We start from the raw sequence: 17843 nt of genomic DNA, 5'->3' as shown, positions 1-17843 counted from the left end.
AGTGCTCTGCACACAGTAAGCGCTCAATAAATACTGTTGAATGAATGAATAGTCTAGAGGAAGACAGACATTAATATAAATAAATTACTCATATGTACATAAGTGCTGCGAGATGGAAGGAGAGATGGAAGTACAGTGAGTAGGTTGGCATTAGAGGAGAGAAGTGTGAAGGTTGGGTCATTTTAGGGGAGCAGGGAGGTAAGGTAGGAGGGGACAAAGTGATTGAGTGCTTTAAAGTCAATAGTAAGGAGTTTCTGTTTGACGTGGAGCTGGGTGGGCAACCGCTGGACGTTCTTGGAGGAGAGGGGAAATACGGACCGAAGTTTTTGTACAAAAGTGATCTTGGCAGCAGAGTGAAGTGTGGGCTGGACTGGGGAGAGACAGGACACAGGGAGGTCAGCAAGGAGGCTGATGCAGTAATCAAGGTAGGATAGGCTAAGTGTTTGGTTTAAGGTGGTAGCTGTTTGGATGGAGAGAGAAGGGAGGATTTTAGAGGGTGAAGTGGCAGAGATTCTCTCACTTCTAATCCCTCTATTAGGGCCACGGGCCTGGCAGTTGGGTCTCCACCTGAGTCTCTGCCACTGCCAGTGGATGACAACAGATGCTAACATGCAGAAAAGACTATCAGCTTTTGGGGTTCATACTGCTTTGAGGCAATTTTTGCTATCATACTTCGGCTGTAAGTTAAGATTCAGAAGACACACTCAGGCTAACGCAGTCAAGGTTGTGCCCGAATTTGTTTCCACTGAAGTCACTCCAGCTATATCTTGCACCATGCAGGAAACTTTAAAAAAGAACCTTAAAAAAATTAACTGTTGCACACTTTTTCTGTATTTCCTTTCCTGTTTTGGCAGTTTCCTAGGCTATTTGGGAATATAGGAATTTTCTTGTTTATAATCAGTTTCATTCCTCTGCCAGATGGATTCAGTAATGTCCCAATCCAGTGTTTGTGACAACAAAACAATACTGCTAGTGATAAATGGTTGTGATATCACAAATACCACATGAATCAGGCAGGAAGAAAACTTTGGATCCTATCCAAATATTTTAATAATAAGCTGTTAGGGAAATAGAAACAAAGAGGAACACATTATTTTCATGGAATTTTTATCTGAATTTGAGGGCACTAACGTACTGTAGCATTTTCTAGGCAATTTTTGTGAAAGGCAAGTATGTTCAATAAGTAGCCCTTCAGTGAAATGATCTAAGCTTGATTTTAACTTTTCAGATGTAAGTTGGAAAATTTTTATAACAGTAATAATAAAGATTTTAAGTATGGTATCCTGGAAGATAACTGTGCAGAATAATTTCTTGCAAAGCAAGTGAAAAATCTACATAAGGGCAAGTGACTGAATTGGCAGCTTGAAAATACTGGCTCTTCAAAATACTCAAGGGGGGCAAAAGTCAGTTACTACCAAGAGTTCCATCTCGATCCCTCCTTCTCATTGAAAAGCAGCATGGCCTAGTGGGGAAAAAAACAAACAAACACGGGCCTAGGAGTTATCGGACCTTGGTTCTAATCCTCTCTCTGAGAGTTGCTTCTTCTGTGACCTTGAGCAAGTCATTTAATTTCTCTGTGTTTCAGTTTCCTCAACTGTAAATGAGGATTCAAAGTCTGTTCTCCCTCCTACTTAGACTGTGAGCCCTGTTGTGGGCATAGGGACTATGCCCAACCAGATTAACCTTTATCTACACTCTCTCTGAGAAAAGTCCTTAAAACATAGTGCTTAACAAATACTATAGTAATAATATCCAGGTGATCTAACACTAGATTTGATAAAGCCCGGCTTCACTTCCTCCCACCTTGCTCCCAGCTTCTTGAGCCTGGGACTGGAAAACTAGTGGATGAGCTGTATGCTTCCCTTGTCCTCTTGTCTAATGGGCTCCATGGACAGCGCTAAGTAACTTTTTGGCCCTTAAATTTCATGAGAAAAATTAGAAAAATATAGTCCCAAACTAAATATGTATATATGTCTATATATGTATATATATATATATACACACACATATATACATATATATTCAAGAAACTGCTGAGTAAGAACTGTTGAGTGTGAGTAGCCTTTTTTTTTTTTCAATTTTGAAGGTAAGGGGAACAACCATCTCAGTATTCCTCTTATCACTCTCAGAGCAAACATATTGGGCTAATGGACTGAGTGAAGATAATATTCCTTCCGGTCTTATGTTTTTCAACAGTTAGTAAAATGCAGACTCTACAGCTGCTATGTGGGTAAATTATTCCTAACCTTTCTATACTAGAGTTGGGAAACTTGATTTGCTGTAGTAATAATAATAAGAAGAAAAACAGTAATAAAAATACTGTAACCAAAATTCCCGTTTGTCCTTTAAAATAGAAAAAAAAACTGCATACATATATGAGAGATTGGGATGGATATCAGATTGGTGGGAGAAAAGGCAATGCAAGGAGCATTTCTTATCTTCCTCGGCAGCAGTGTACCACCCCCCGTCCAGCTCCTTGACCCTGGAGTCAGGAAATCTGGATTCTATTCTTTGTTGTAGCACAACCTTTGATAATTCCTTAACTTTTTCTCAGTATCGCTAACAACAAAATGGGGATTGTGAGCCCCTTTTTCCCATTGATCCCTTGGGTATTAAGACAGATCAACGCCCAGAGTCTTCAGTAGCAATTAACAGTATTTAATTTAGGTCTCAACAACAACAAAAGCATCTCTAAATATAATTTGGGCTAGATTCAAATTAAATTAAGGTATTCAAGACCTTGTCCAAAGAAGATGCCAATGTACATGATATGTATTCACTGGAGGCTAGGTTGCATTAGCCAGGTCATTTTTGCCCTATTCTACTTTCAATTTTCTGAGAAGAAGAAAATATCATAAGGCACCCAAGGTGTTTAATAACTGCTTACTGAAACATGCACTAACTTAGAAAACTGAAGCTACAGTATTAATTGTTTTATCTCTAAGTTAATGGATCACATTTCAACCTCATAAACAGATGCCTATGTCTTAGATGTCTGAGACACTCATTCCATCAATCATTCAATCAGTGGTATTTATTGAGTACTCACTATGTTCAGAGAACTGTACTATGTACTTGTGAGAGTATAATGAGGTTGATCAGCATAATCCCTATCCTCAACAAATTTAGGATCTAATGAGGAAGACAGGTATTAAAATAGATTACAGGTGAACAAAGCAACTAAGTATAAAAATTATGTACATCAGTGCTGTGAGAATGGGGCTGGGGTGAATACCGAAGTACTTAAGTGGTGGGAATGAGTGCATGGGTGAGGAAATAGAGAGGAAAGTAGAGAGGGTGGATGAGAGCATAGTTAGGGAAGGCTTTCAGGAGGAAATTTGATTTCGGTAAGACTTGGAAGATGAGGAGAGTACTGATCTGTCAAATATGAAGGTGGGTGAGGCTACAGTGAGAGACAAGTTGTTATTAAAGGAAAAAAATATGTGGACTGAGATGTAATGGGAAAGGAGCTTGGGGAAGCAGCATGGTATAGAGAATAGAGCACGGGCCTAGGAGTCAGGAGGTTGTAGGTTCTAATACTGTCTCTGCCACTGGTTAAGCCAGACTGCTTGTTTTGTTTTGTTCTATTTTGCTTTGCTGTCTGTCTCCCCCATTTAGACTGTGAGCCCGTTATTGAGCAGGGATGATCTCTATCTGTTGCCTAATTGCACATTCCAAGCACTCAGTACTGTGCTCTGCAGGTAGTAAGCACTCAAATGCAATTGAATGAATAAATACGATTGATTGAATGAATGAATGAATTTGTCTGCTGTATTATCCTGGGCAAGGCACATCACTTCTCCATGCCTCAGTCCCCTCATCTCTAAAATGGAAATTTAGACCAGGAGCCCCACATGGGACAGAGACTGTGCCCAACCTGATTTTCTGTTATCCACCCCACCCTTACTATGCCTGGTACATAGTAAGCGCTTAACAAATACCGAAATTATTATTATTATCAGAAGTAAGGGGAAGAGAGCTTTTTGGCTTGAATCATATAGTGAGGAGATTCTTCTTGATGTAGAGCTGGATTGGGAATCACCCATGGCACTTGAGAAATGGGACAATGTGCTCAGAACTATTTTGTAGAAAGATGATCTGGGCATCAGAGTAAAGTATGGATTGACATGGAGAGATGTGGGAGGCAGGGAGGTCAGCAAGGAGGCCGATAAAGTAGGTGAGACATAATATAACTGCTTAAACCAGTGTGGTAGATGTTTGAATGAACAGGAAAGGGGGTATTCTGGAGATGTTGGGGTGACAGACTTGACAAAATGTAGTGACTGAGTATGTGTGTAGAAGGAAAGAAGTAAGTCAAGGATGGTGACAAGGTTGTCTACAGTGATGGGAAAGTCAGGTGAATGAGAGAGTTTGGGAGATCAGGATGAGAAGTCCAGTTTTGGACATGTTGAGTTTGAGGTGATGATAGAACATCTAAGTAGAGATGTCCTGAAGGCAGGAGGAAATGTGAAGTTGCAGAGAGGGTGAGTAATCAGTGATGAAAAAATATATTTGAGAGTCAACTGCATAGAGAGAGTAGTTCAAGCCATGGGAGCAAATGAGTTCTCCATGGGAATGGGTGTAGATGGAGAATAGAAGGGGACCCACAAATGAGCCTTGAGGAACCTCCGCAGTTAGAAAGTGGGAGGCAGAGGAGGGACTGGGGAATGAGACTGAGAAGGAGTAGGAAGAGATCTAGGACAGGATGAGAGTGAAACCGATTTTTAATTGTGTTACCAGGAGAAGGGATGGTCCACAGTGTCAAAGGCAGATGAGAAGTCAATTAGAATTAAAATGGAATAGAGTCCATTGGATTTGATAAGGAGGAGGAAATGGATGATTTTTGGGAAGAGCAGATTTAGAATTTTGAAAGGTCTGGAAATCAGATTGAAGTGAATCTAGATGGGAGTTAAAGGAGTGGAAATGGAGGCAGCTGGGGTATGCAACTCATTCAAGGAGTTTAGACAGGAGTGGTAGGAGGGAGCTAGAGAAATAGCTGGTTGGGGCTGTGGAAGTTGAGGGTAGGTTTTTTAGGATGGGAGATATATTAGTGTATTTCAAAGTAGACATTATGGGCAGGGAAAGTGTCTACCAACTTTGTTATATTGTACTCTCCCAACTGCCTGGTACAGTGCTCTTCACGCAGTAAGCACTGAGGATGTGATTGAGATGGACGAGATTGTCCTGATACCTGGATTGCTGCCAGCAAGGCTCTGTGACTATAGCACATGAGCGAAGGAAGTGATCCAGGGCTGTGTGTTGGTGGTCTTAGGTCGGAGGAGGGACAGTGGTGCAAGAGAATTGAATTCAGAGGAGAAGGCAGCATTTTGGGGGTAGATTTGCTCATCAAGAGAGGAAAGATAGGGTAGGTGGAGGAAATCAAGAGGTCAGAGGTCTCTCTGGATGGGATAGGACAGTTTTGTCAGGAGTGAGTGTGTGGGAGTGAAGGAAGATGAGGAGGTGGTGGTTGGAGAATGGTGTTTCAGAGTTCACTGGACACTTGCGCTCATTAGATAAAGCAGGAGCCAGGGAGTCAGAAAGTCATGGGTTCTAATTCTAACTCTACCACCTGTCTGCTTTGTGATCTTGGGGAACTCACTTCACTTCTCTGGGGCCTCAGATACCTCATCTGCAAAATGGGGATTGAGACCGTGAGCTCCACGTGGGACAGGGACCGTATCCTACCTGATTTGCTTGTATGTATCCCAGCGCTTAGTATTACGTGCCCAGTGCCTGGTGCTTAAAGAGTGCCTAACAAATATCGAGAAGCAGCATGGCATAGTGGATAGAACGTGGGTCCGGGAGTCAGAAGGTCATCCTTGGAAGAAAAAGTGAAGAGATTTTCTAAACCAGACTAGGCCCTTTCCTGAGAGTTCAGTTACAAGTAGAAGGCCTGAAGTACATTTTTTGGATGCTATAAGAAAACTGGCAACCTGCTGCCTGCACTGAAAACATAAGAACAGCTTCAGACTCCAGGACCAACCACATAGCTCCCTGGACCCAGTTTATAAATGGAATTGAGGGAGGAATGTGATGACACTGTCAAGAACCAATTATTAAACATACCCAGCCTGGACAGTGTAGCCTAGTGGAAAGAACATGACACTGGAAGTCAGGGGACTGTTCTTCTAGTCCCAGCTCTGCCACGGGCCTCCTCTGTGACCTTAAACAATTCACTTAGCCTCTCTGGGCATCAGTTTTCTCATCTCTGAAAGGAAGAGAAAATAGATTTTGAGCCCCACGTGGAACAGGATTCTGTCTACTCTGATAACTTTGTATGTACTCAGAGAAGCATCATGGCATAGTAAATGGAGCATGGGCCGGGAGTCAGGAGATCATGGGTTTCATTTCTAGCTCCACAACTTGTCTGCTGTGCGACCGTGGGCAAATCATTTCACTTCTCTGTGCCTCAGTTACCTCATCTGTAAAATGGAGATTGAGACTGTGAGCCCCACATGGGACGGGGCTGTGTCCACCCCAATTTGCAGGTACCTACTCCAGCACTTAGTACAGTGCCTGGCACATAGTAAGCACTTAACAAATCCCAAAATTATTATTATTTTAGTATTATTACTCCAACACTTAACACTTAATAAGTTCTTAATAAATTCCATAATTATTATTAGCGATCATTTCCATTCCAAGCTCCCCAGTCTGGAATTGTAAAACGATGGGTGAGTGGTTAAGTTCCCCTCTTTACCTTACGTGATCTCTGAGGAGTTCTAAAAATCTGTCTTACTTTTTCCTGCTATCAGAGTGTCAAAATGGTTACCATACCCTGGGCAAAAATAAAAGGAGGCACTTGGCAAGGAAGGGGATGGGGAGAGGAGAAAGTTCTGCCTGGACACCCTGATGCTTTATCCCTGTAGACCTCCACAGAGATTAAGGCTGTGATAAATAAATCTTTCCTTATGTTAACGATTAAAGAGAGGGATTGCACACTGTGTCCACTCTCTTTCCCTTCATTTTGGAATATGGTGCTCTAGATTTGCTCTTAACTCCTTCCTTTTAACTCCGATTTATGAATCTCCACACAGGCACACACCTACCTCCACCTATCCCATAGCCACACAGCAGATGATTGGAAAAATGTCATGTACCGAACCAATCCAGACCGGATCCTTGTGAAAAGATGTAGCAGTTGAGTGACTCGCCGTGGGCAGGGAATGTGTCTGTTTAGGGTTATATTATAATAATAATGTTGGTATTTGTTAAGCGCTCACTATGTGCCGAGCACCGTTCTAAGCGCTGGGGGAGATACAGGGTAATCAGGTTGTCCCATGTGAGGCTCCCAGTCTTAATCCCCATTTTACAGATGAGGTAACTGAGGCACAGAAAAATTAAGTGACTTGCCCACAGTCACACAGCTGACAAGTGGCTGAGCTGGGATTCGAACCCATAACCTCTGACTCCCAAGCCCGGGCTCTTTCCACTGAGCCACGCTGCTTCTCTACTCTCCCAAGTGCTTGGTACAGTGCTCTGCACATGGTAAGCTCTCAGTAAATATGATTGAATGAATGAATATCTCTCTGCACCAGTCTAAATTGGGGATGAGACTGGGACAGCCTCAGCTGGCTTCATATCTGGATTCCTCTAGACTGTAAGCGTGTTGTGGACAGGGAACATGTCTACCAACTCTGTGGTATTATGCTCTCCCAAGTCCATAGTGCAGTGCTCTGTACCCAGTAAGTGCTCAATAAATATCCCACTGATTGACTGATTGATTCCTTTGACCCTCCAGGAGTCCCTCTTCCTAGGATGGCCAACCCCACCAGTCTTGGCCCCATAGCAGGTGAGCACTAGGGTTTCCCCACTTCTCCAGAGTCACAGTCTAGTACCAGGATTCTCCTTTACGCTTTCCACCTACCAATTTACAGAGGCTGGCAGAGGTTATCTGCTGTCTCGGTTGCCTCGGCAGCACTCCCTTTGATAGTTCACAGCTGAGGCTTCCAAAGCCGAACACGGAAATTCCAGAGTACCACACAGGGACAATTCCCTCTTCTGTTATGGGCCTCTGGGAGATCAGGGAAGTCGCCAAGGGCAGACCTTGGCCCATAATATCTATTTATTGATTTTTTTTTTAAATGAAGCATGCCAGAAGTGCTACTGGGAATGCTTCCAGATTGGGTAAGAGACATGCCAAGATCTAATTTTCAGTTGGAAAAATAAAGCTTTTTTTCCCCCCTCTCTCTGCCTGTGGCAATCCCAACCGGGGACAAACAGGCTGTGCTTAACAGGGCTCCTCAAGTTCCCCCAGGAGGGCAATGGAGTGTGAGAAATGTGGGTGTGTTCAGTTTTTGAAGTCCAGAGTGAACAGATTTTTTAAGTTCTGCATCTGGAGAAGCATTGAGATAAGTGTCTTGGTGCCTAAGAAATAACAGAATGAGATGTCCCTTTAGTACCCAAGAGGAGCAGTGGCAGCAACAGTCGGAGTAATAATATTTATTAAATACAACGGTCCAGTAGAAAGAGCACAGGCCTGGGAGCCAGAGGATCCGGGTTCTAATCCCAGCTCTGCCAATTGCCTGCTGTGTGACCACGGACAAGTCACTTTTGTTAAAAATGGTATTTGTTAAGCGCTTTCTATCTGCCGGGCACTGAACTAAGCACGGGGGTAGGTACAAGGTGAGACATAGCCCATACCCTGCATGGGGCAAATGGTATTAATCCCCATTTTACGGATGTGGTAACTGAGGCATGGAGAAGTTAAGTCACTTGTCCAAGGTCACACAACAGATGAGTAGCAGAGCTGGGATCAGAACCCAAGTCATTCTGACTTCCAGGCCTGCTTATCTTCTCCGTGCCTCAGTTACCACATCCGTAAAATGGGGATTCAGTATCTGTTCTCCCTCCTACTTAAACTATGAGACCCATATGGACTAAAGACTGTGTCTGACCTGATTAAATTGTGTCTACCTCAGTGCTTAGAACAGCGTCTGACATGCAATAAGCACTTAACAATTACCATTCACATTAAGCAACTGCAGTGTGAAGGGCACTGCCACATCGACACTTTATAGTGACTACTTTGGCCATAAATGGATCCTGCACATGAAAAATTTCCCACACAACTTGGAATATAATATATTACCATTATTATTATCATTTTATGGTATTTGTTAAGTGCTTTCTATGTGTCAGATAGAGTTTTGAGTGCTGAGAAAAATACAATTTAATTAGGTTGGATACAGTCCCTCTCCCAGTTGAGGCTCGCAGTCTAAGAAAGAGAGAACAGGTATTGAATCCCCATTTTATAGTGGAAGAAATTGAGACACAGAGAAGCCAAGTGACTTGCCCAAGGTCACACAGCAGGCAAGTGGCTGAACCATTAGAACACATTACACAGTATTAGAACCCAGGTCCTTTGACTCCCAGGCCCAGAAATATCCACTAGGCCATGGTGCATCTCATCCCTGGTTTGCTTATTTTTGTATTGGACTCCTTGCTTCGGTGGAAATACAACTGTTGGGAAGACAGACTTTACATTCTTTCAGGATATGGATTATATCTTCTAACTCCGTTGTACTTTCCCAAATGCTTAGTACATTCATTCAATCGTATTTATTGAGCGCTTATTGTGTGCAGAGCACTGTACTAAGCACTTAATAATTATGGTATTTGGTAAGCGCTTAGTATATGCCAAGCACTGTTCTAAGCGCTGGAGTAAATACAAGGTAGTCAGGTTAGACGCAGTCCCTATTCCATATAGGGCTCGCACTTTTAACCCTCATTTTACAAATGAGGTAACTGAGGCCCAGAGAAGTGAAGTGACTTGCCCAAGGTCACACAGCAGACATGTGGTGGAATCAAAACCCACGTCCTCTGACTCCCAGGCCCATGCTCTATCCACCGAGCCTTGCAGGGGTCTCTGTGCCCAGTAGGAATTACCCATTAAATGGAAGCAACACTGTGCAAACTACAGTCACTACAATCAATTCCTTCTGCCAGGTTTTCAGTTTAGGAACAAATCGTGTCCATTGCTCTTGACAGGAGACTTCAAAACATAGTAATAATGGAATAATGGACTATTGAAGAGTCCTGTGTTCCTGTCTGTACCATCTCTTGTGTAGGTTTATGAGATATTTTCAAAAAAAGGAATCAACTCAAGGGCTAGGCCATAAAGAGTGCCTTATATTCTCATCTCTCTTGCCTGTCCTGATCTATCCAGAGCTATTAGTGTCATATTAGGGTTTTAGAGGGTACTTCAGCCTTCAAAAAGGGAAGGAAAGTAAACGATGCTGATAAAACGTTGGCATTACCTACTTGCTGTCATTCATTCATTCTCAATTGTATTTATTGAGTGCTTACCATAGGCAGAGCACTGTATTAAGCCTTGGAAAGTACAATTCAGCAACAGATAAAGACAGACCTTACCCAACAACGGGCTCACAATCTAGAAGGGGGGAGACAGACAACGAAACAAAATAAACAGACAGGCATCAATAGCATCAAAATAAATAAATAGAATTATATATATACATCATTAATAAAATAAATAGAATAATAAACATGTACTTAGATATACAAGTGCTGTGGGGCAGGGAGGGAGGTAGAGCAGAGGGAGGAAGTAGGGGCAATGGGGAGAGGAGGAGGAGCAGAGGAAAAGGGGGGCTTAGTCTGGGAAGGCCTCCTGGAAGAGGTGAGCTTTCAGTAGGGCTTTGAAGGGAGGAAGTGTGCTAGTTTGGCAGATGTGAGGAAGGAGGGCATTCCAGGTCAGAGGTAGGACGTGGGCCAGGGGTCGATGGCGGGGCAGACGAGAATGAGGCACAGTGAGGAGGTTAATGGCAGAGGAGCGGAGTGTGTGCTCTGACCTGTAGAAAGAGAGAAGGGAGGTGAGGTAGGAGGGGGCAAGGTGATGGAGAGTTTTGAAGCCAGTAGTGCGGGGTTTTTGCTTCATATGAAGGTTGATAGGCAACCACTGGAGATTTTTGAAGACGGAGGTAACATACAAGCCCAGAGCGCTTCTGCCCTTCTGTGTAGCCTATGCACTTGGATCTGTATCTTCTAAGGACATGATATTTGCCCTCCTTCAAGTCTGCAGCAATTATGTACATATTCTTACTCTATTTTCCATATCTGAAATTTATTTTAATGTGTCTGCCTTCCCTCTAAACTTTGAGCTCCTTGTGAGTAGGAAATCTACCAACTCCCACTGTATTGAACTCTCCCAAGTGCTTAATACAGTGCACTGCACATAAAAAGCACTCAATAAATACCATTGATTGACTGATGGAGCACTTATATACATTTTCTTAAATGAAGCTTAACATGGAGAATCTCCTATTAATTTACAGCCCCTAACTGACGTGATCCACATGTTTCAGTTCTGGATCCCCTTCTATTCTTTACTTACACCCACTTCCTTGCAGAATTTATTTGCTTCCACAAATTCAACTACTATCTCTATGTAGATGATTCCTAAATTTACCTCTTCCACCCCTACTTCTCTCTTCCTTTGCAACCTTGCATTTCCAAGCTGACATGGCTTGTCAGCTGTGTGACTTTGGGCAAGTCACTTGACTTCTCTGGGCCTCAGTTACCTCATCTGTAAAATGGGGATTAAGACTGTGAGCCCCACGTGGGACAACCTCATCAACTTGTATCCTCCCAAGCGCTTAGAACAGTGCTTTGCACATAGTAAGTACTTAACAAATACCAACATTATTATTATTATCTTCAGTGCCATTCTAGAATCTAATGACTATATGCCTTATATGGAACAGGTGCTGTGTCTGGCCTGATTATCATGTAATTATTCTAGAGTTTAGTAGAGTGTTGCTATTATTATTATTATTATATCTTCTCTAGCAAGCCTCCCCGACTAATCTCTCATCTCCCCACCTTACTTTCTCTCCTTTCTATGTCTTCTACGCACTTGGGTCCATATCCCCGAAATGGTCTGATACCCTATCTCCACCTGCACAGTATGTATCAATAACAATCAATCAATCATATTCATTGAGCACTTACTGTGTGCAGAACACTGTATTAAGCACTTGGGAGACAATATAGTAGAGTTGGTGGACACATTTTCCTCCGATAATGAGCTTACAGACTAGTAGGAGCTACAGACATTAATATAAATAAATACATAAGTGCTTTGGGGCTGAGGGAAGGGTGAATAAAGGGAGCAAAGCTAAGTGTAAGGATGACGTAGAAGGAAGTGGGAGGAGACTCTGTTGTTTCCCTTACCCGTAATTAATTTTCATGTGAGTCTCCCAGTCTAGCATATGAACTTCTTGAGGGCAGGGATCATGTACAAGAACTCTACTGTACTCTCACAGGGGCTTGGTAAACTGCTGTGCACACATTGTGCTCAATAAATGCCACTGATTGTGTTTGATACTTGCATTATAATGCTAATTAATCTATAACTCTTGTACTCCATACAGCATCCATCCTGATGGATGGTTTATTGACAAGTTTATTGCATTCAGGCTAAAATGATTAAAGTGGAGGTAAATGTTTTGCATACTGGCAAAAACCTTTTAGGGCAAAGTGTGAGCATCAAGAAGTAGCAGGTAAAGAGCTAAGTTCAAACTGGGACATGAGTGAAATAAGTACTGTCACTGAAGGTGATGGCGATGATGATTGACAACAAACTTTATCAATATCCTTCTTGGATTCCTCTTTTGGATGAGTATAGAAATGAATAAGCATAAGTAGCACTTCACTTCAACCTTCCTAACTGAATGAACCCCTCTCAAGGTTGCACCTGGAGAGTTTCCAGTACTCTGCCAGTATTGACTACGGGAGGGAAAGTTAAGCAGAGGCCTACTCATTCCATTCCTAGCTTGGCCAGTGGCTAGCAAGTAGAAGGCAATCTGCTACAAGTCAAAACTCGCCTGTGCTGGGCAGCAGCAGCATGGGAGAGAGTTGAGGGCAGAGACTTCAATTTACGTCATGGAAGGAGACAGTGGTAAAACACTTTCATATTTTTACCAAGAAAACTATGGATACCCAACCAGAACAATTGCAGTTGGAGGTGGGGCATGCAGGGATAGATATGTCTGTGGAGTCGCTATAGGTCAGAGACGACTCGGCGGCATAAGACAAGACAAACTGAATGAAACTAAGCATTCTTTTCCAAAGCACACTGCAGTTCACCAATCATTTGCTGTAGAAAAAAGCAATGCGCGTTATGAGTGTCCCTATACAAATGGATGACTTTCCTGAATCTTAACTCAAGATTATAATAATTCACTGGGCTCTGAAACTGTCTTCTACGTGGAGAAAATAATCTTAAAATATTATCACAAAATTATGAGAACTCTTTGGGGTGCTTTCACATCTACATTTTGGGATTCTTGATGAAAGGAAAGGATGAGGACAAGTTTTAGTTCATGAAACCGACTTTTTCTTTTACTGCCGAAGATGTAGTATCTTCTACACTCATTAACTGCTTTATACCTGAAAAACATGCATATAGGATGCAAAGAAGAATAGTTTCATCCCCATTAACAGGCAGCTAGAACCATATACTTTGGGATGCAAACCTTGGGGTAATCTATTGAAAGAAAACTCCAGCTACCTTTATGGTAGAATTGAATAATTTGTCTGAGAAAAACTAAACGAAGGATTTTTTTTCACATTAAATGATTAATTAGCATCTTAAATTAAGGATGTTTTGTTTTAAAATTTTAAATGAAGTTGTGCTATAATACACACCTAGGAATATGTTTTCAACAAAAGCCCCAATTTGTCCACCTTTATGGAAAACCTGAACAATTTGGTTCACAAAAAAACCAAATGTTTTACACATGTGGAACCACTTTGGGGTGTGGTTGCTGAATAACTTCCTCTTGTCCCTGCTAATCCATGACTGTGATACACAAACTGATTTTCACCAACATTCACTTATTCATATCATTGTTTTCCACCACCACATTCTACTTCAGCATTATCTCACCAGTCACAGATGCAGTATTTATGAGAGAAAAATTTAACTTTTCACTTTATTATTACTATTCTTATTAATTGAGTGCTTACTATGTGTCAAGCACTATTCTAAGCTTTAGGATAGGTACAGGTTATTACATTGGACTCAGTCCCTGTCGTACCTGGGGCTCGCAGTAAAAGGAGAAGGGAGAAGAGGTATTTGATCCCATTTTACAATTGAGGAAACTGAGGCAAAGGGAAGGTAAGTGACTTATCCAAGGTCACACGTCAAGCATTTGGCAGAGCTGGGATTAGATTCACTTCACTGTCACTGTATTGACTCATCTTTACGCTTGGCAGTAGCACAGAACAGTAGTATGCTTGAACTCTGGACTCCCAAACATTATACCTAAATAATACACATCTTGTCATTTCTTATTACTGAGAGTTTCCATTAGATTAGGGAAAATGCTCCACTCCTACTTCTCCAGAATTACTTGCTGACATAAATGAATCTGAATCCGTTTGATATGCTTAGGCTAGCGTGTCCTTCGGGAGCCTGACAGAGTGTGGCATCAGCATAGAATTCAGTCCAAACCGAAGAGCCGAACAGCTACTCTCTGGTGAGCTGAAATAGGGTAACTCTATACAGGGAGGGGAGAAGGAAGGTGTAAAAGGGCGATGAAGCAAAAGCTCAGATGAGATAGCGTAGCAGTAGAGAGTTGGATGACAACAGCAGCAGGCTAATTAGCCTGGCCTGCAACAATCAGGATTCAGGTGATGGTCTTGTGGCAGAGACTGTGACAAGAGGAATGAGAAAGGTACCGAGATTGGTGGGTAAAAGACAAAAGTACAGCTGGGAGCAATCTTTACATGTACTTGATGGGGAGGAGATAGTTGGTCGTTCCCTAGTCTTGTCAGCCACAACCTCTACGCCAATCAAAAATACCATCCTTAGTAGTAATATCTTAGAATCTGACCTATTTCAAATACTCTTTTCAATTTAGCTCTTGAAATACCAGCTTGACAACATAAAGATCAGCTTTACCAGCATGAGCTCTTGTGAGCAGGGACTGTCCAACTCTGTTGTACTTTCCCAAGAGCTTAGTACAGTGCTCTGCACACAGTAAGCACTCAATAAATACCATTGATTGATTGACTCATCTTTTAATACATAAAGTTCATGTTCTCTGAAGCCAGATTCCACAGTATCTAGTTTGTCTTTCAAGTATACAAGTGAGATTCACTTTATTACCTAAGATTAGGGGAAACGTTTATTAAAACTGGTTCTCTTTCCCTAGGAGGTTCCTGAAAATTACCTATTGGTGGATAGAAACCTGAAGTTTGTTTTAGCATCTCAAATATAAGGCAGAGATTTTAAACGCTAAGCAATGAACAAATAAATTGATGATGGATGAATGGATGGATGAGTGGTTGACTAATACAGCTTGAGAGTTTCTACCTCCAAATGAGCCCAGGTTTCCCAATAAAGTATAGAAGCAATGTCCTTAATAGCACAACAGGAAGGGAACTATTTATCCATGTCATCTCTGTAGGAAAACCCATCACATTATAGGCCCAGAACCTACATCAGGTTCTTTCAAGAAATGACCCAATAAACCAGACAAACTGTGTGCCACAAAACTGAATATTTGAATTGGATTTCAGTGTCCCCACCATTCTCCTGCACGGTGACTGGTTTGCTAGTGCACTGAATAACCATTTTTCATAGGCTTTACTGTACCATGAAGTTATGATTAATATTATGGCTCATGTACAGAGAGTTGAAAGACCACATTCATTTTCAAAGTCACGTTGCATTGATTAGAATTCACTGCAGGTTATTCAAATAACGATCCTCTCTTTTCCCAAGAGAATCTCTGTCTGATTTTTCTTTATCCTCATTAAAGATCCCAGGTGCAGACAAAGCTTTACATACTTCTAATTTGCATTATCCTTGGAAAGGAGGCGATTCACATGCCTTCAGTGTAAAGCACTTGTTTTTTGTAGTTTGCTCTCTTTCCTATCAGTCTATTTAAATAAATCAAGAAACGTAGCTTTTATAAATATCCCTGACAATAGAAAAGGCCAGATTTTATTATGCTTGGTAATGAGGGGGTAGATCCTGAAATATCAGTTATAATTCAGGTAAAATGAAGCATTTTTGTTCAGATTTTGTTGATAGCTTATTCAAAATACAATACTGGTTTTAATTGTTGGGGAAATTATTTTTTAGAGCAAAGATCCAGGTATGACACTCTTCCTAAGCACAAAGATAGAAAAAAAAGCCACAGTGTCCATCATCAAATTGTCACAGCTAAATGACATTTCCTGTGAAAACTCAATATTTTTGTTTAATTAGGAAGAATTCTGCAGAAAAAAACGGCTCCAGTGTTGTTCTAGCTGAAACAATCTCCCAACCACCCTTCCTGAGATAGAACACTGCATAAAAAAAAACTATATTGTGTTGGTGTAAGGTGTGAGCTTCTAAACTGTGACAAAGTAGGCTGCCTTTGGACTATTTTTACCTTAAGTTTTTATATAATGAGTTTAGCTCAAATCGTACCGACAACACTGTTGACATTTCATTGAGTTTCCATTTCTCTAGAGAGGAGAAATTTTAGCTAATTAAATAATGTTAGAATGTCTCAGAAATTACAAAGGCAATATGAAACCACAAAGCGGTCATACCATATTTGTTAAGATCGCTTGTGTATTGCTAAGCCTTTATTATATATACTTCATTCTTCTAAAATCTTTAAAGTTCTCTGAGGCTCAGTGAACCCATAAACATTAGAAAAGTATTTCAAAAGATATATATTTTACAATGTCTTCCCATCCCCCTCTCTTAGATATTATTGGTAAATTTGAGTGGGAATCTAATTCACTGACAACCAATTTTCCCAACAGAACTGCGTTGTTTAGCTAAAATTTCTTCCCTTTTGATTTTCCTCTTTTGCTTTGCTACCCGAAACTAGAAGGATTATTATAGAAGAAACAGGATAAGGATCTGCAAAGCCACTACTGGGTACATGGTTTGTTGTTTGCTAATCTATGACTCTTTTTTATTTACGTTATTTGTTAAGTGCTCCCAATGTGCCGGGAACTGTATTAGGTGCAGGGGTAGATACAAGCTAATCGGGTTGGACATGGTCCCATGTGGGAACATGGGATTCACAGTTTTAAATCCTATTTTACAGATGAGGTAATTAAGGCACAGAAGCGTTGAATGACTTGCTCAAAAGCACACAGCAGACATGTGGTGGAGCTGGGATTAGAATCCAGGTCCTTCTAACTCACAGGCCAGTGATCTACCCACTAAGCCACACTGCTTATCCTATTCTGACTCATTCATTCAATAAATTGTCTTTATTGAGAACTTACCATGTGCAGAGCACTGTACTAAGTGCTTGGGAGAATACAAAGCAACAATAAACAGACACATTCCCTACCCCCAATGAGCCTATAGTCTAGAGTTGGGGAGACAGACATTAATATGAATAAATTACAGATATGTACATAAGTGTTGTGGGGCTGGGAGGGGGAAAGAATAACAGAAGTAAGACAGGGCATCACAGAAAGGAGTGGGAGAAGAGGAAAGGGGGGATTAGTAAAGGAAAGCCTCTTGGAGGAGATGTGCCTTCAATTATGCCTCGAAGGGGAGAGAGTAATTGTCCATTGGATTTAAGGAAGGAGAATATTCCAGGACGGAGGCAGGATGTGGGCAAGGGGTTGGCGGCGAGATAGACAAGACTGAGGCATAGTGAGAAGTTTAGCATTAGAGGAGTGAAGAGTGCAGGCTGAGTTGTTGTAGGAGAGTAGCGAGGTGAGGTAGGAGGGGACAAGGTGATGGACTGCTTTAAAGCCAATGGTGAGGAGTTTTTGTTTGATGTGGAGGTGGGTGGGCAACCACTGGAGTTTTTTGAGGAGTGGGGAGACATGTCCTGAACATTTTTATAGAAAAA

General features: G+C 41.6%; 1 long non-coding RNA gene and 1 other non-coding gene across 2 annotated transcripts in view; both read left to right on the top strand.

Annotated features, from left to right (window-relative positions):
* Positions 1–17843, top strand: part of LOC103170925 — a 122121-nt gene that overhangs the window by 33777 nt on the left and 70501 nt on the right. The gene's annotated exons all lie outside the window — the stretch shown is intronic.
* Positions 12698–12835, top strand: LOC114811689. The gene has a single exon (XR_003759385.1). It is a non-coding gene; the product is annotated as a small nucleolar RNA SNORA7 (small nucleolar RNA).

The sequence above is a fragment of the Ornithorhynchus anatinus genome, chromosome 4 (assembly GCF_004115215.2).
Source record: "Ornithorhynchus anatinus isolate Pmale09 chromosome 4, mOrnAna1.pri.v4, whole genome shotgun sequence".
NCBI classification, from domain to species: domain Eukaryota; kingdom Metazoa; phylum Chordata; class Mammalia; order Monotremata; family Ornithorhynchidae; genus Ornithorhynchus; species Ornithorhynchus anatinus.
This window is presented reverse-complemented; position numbering and strand designations above follow the sequence as displayed.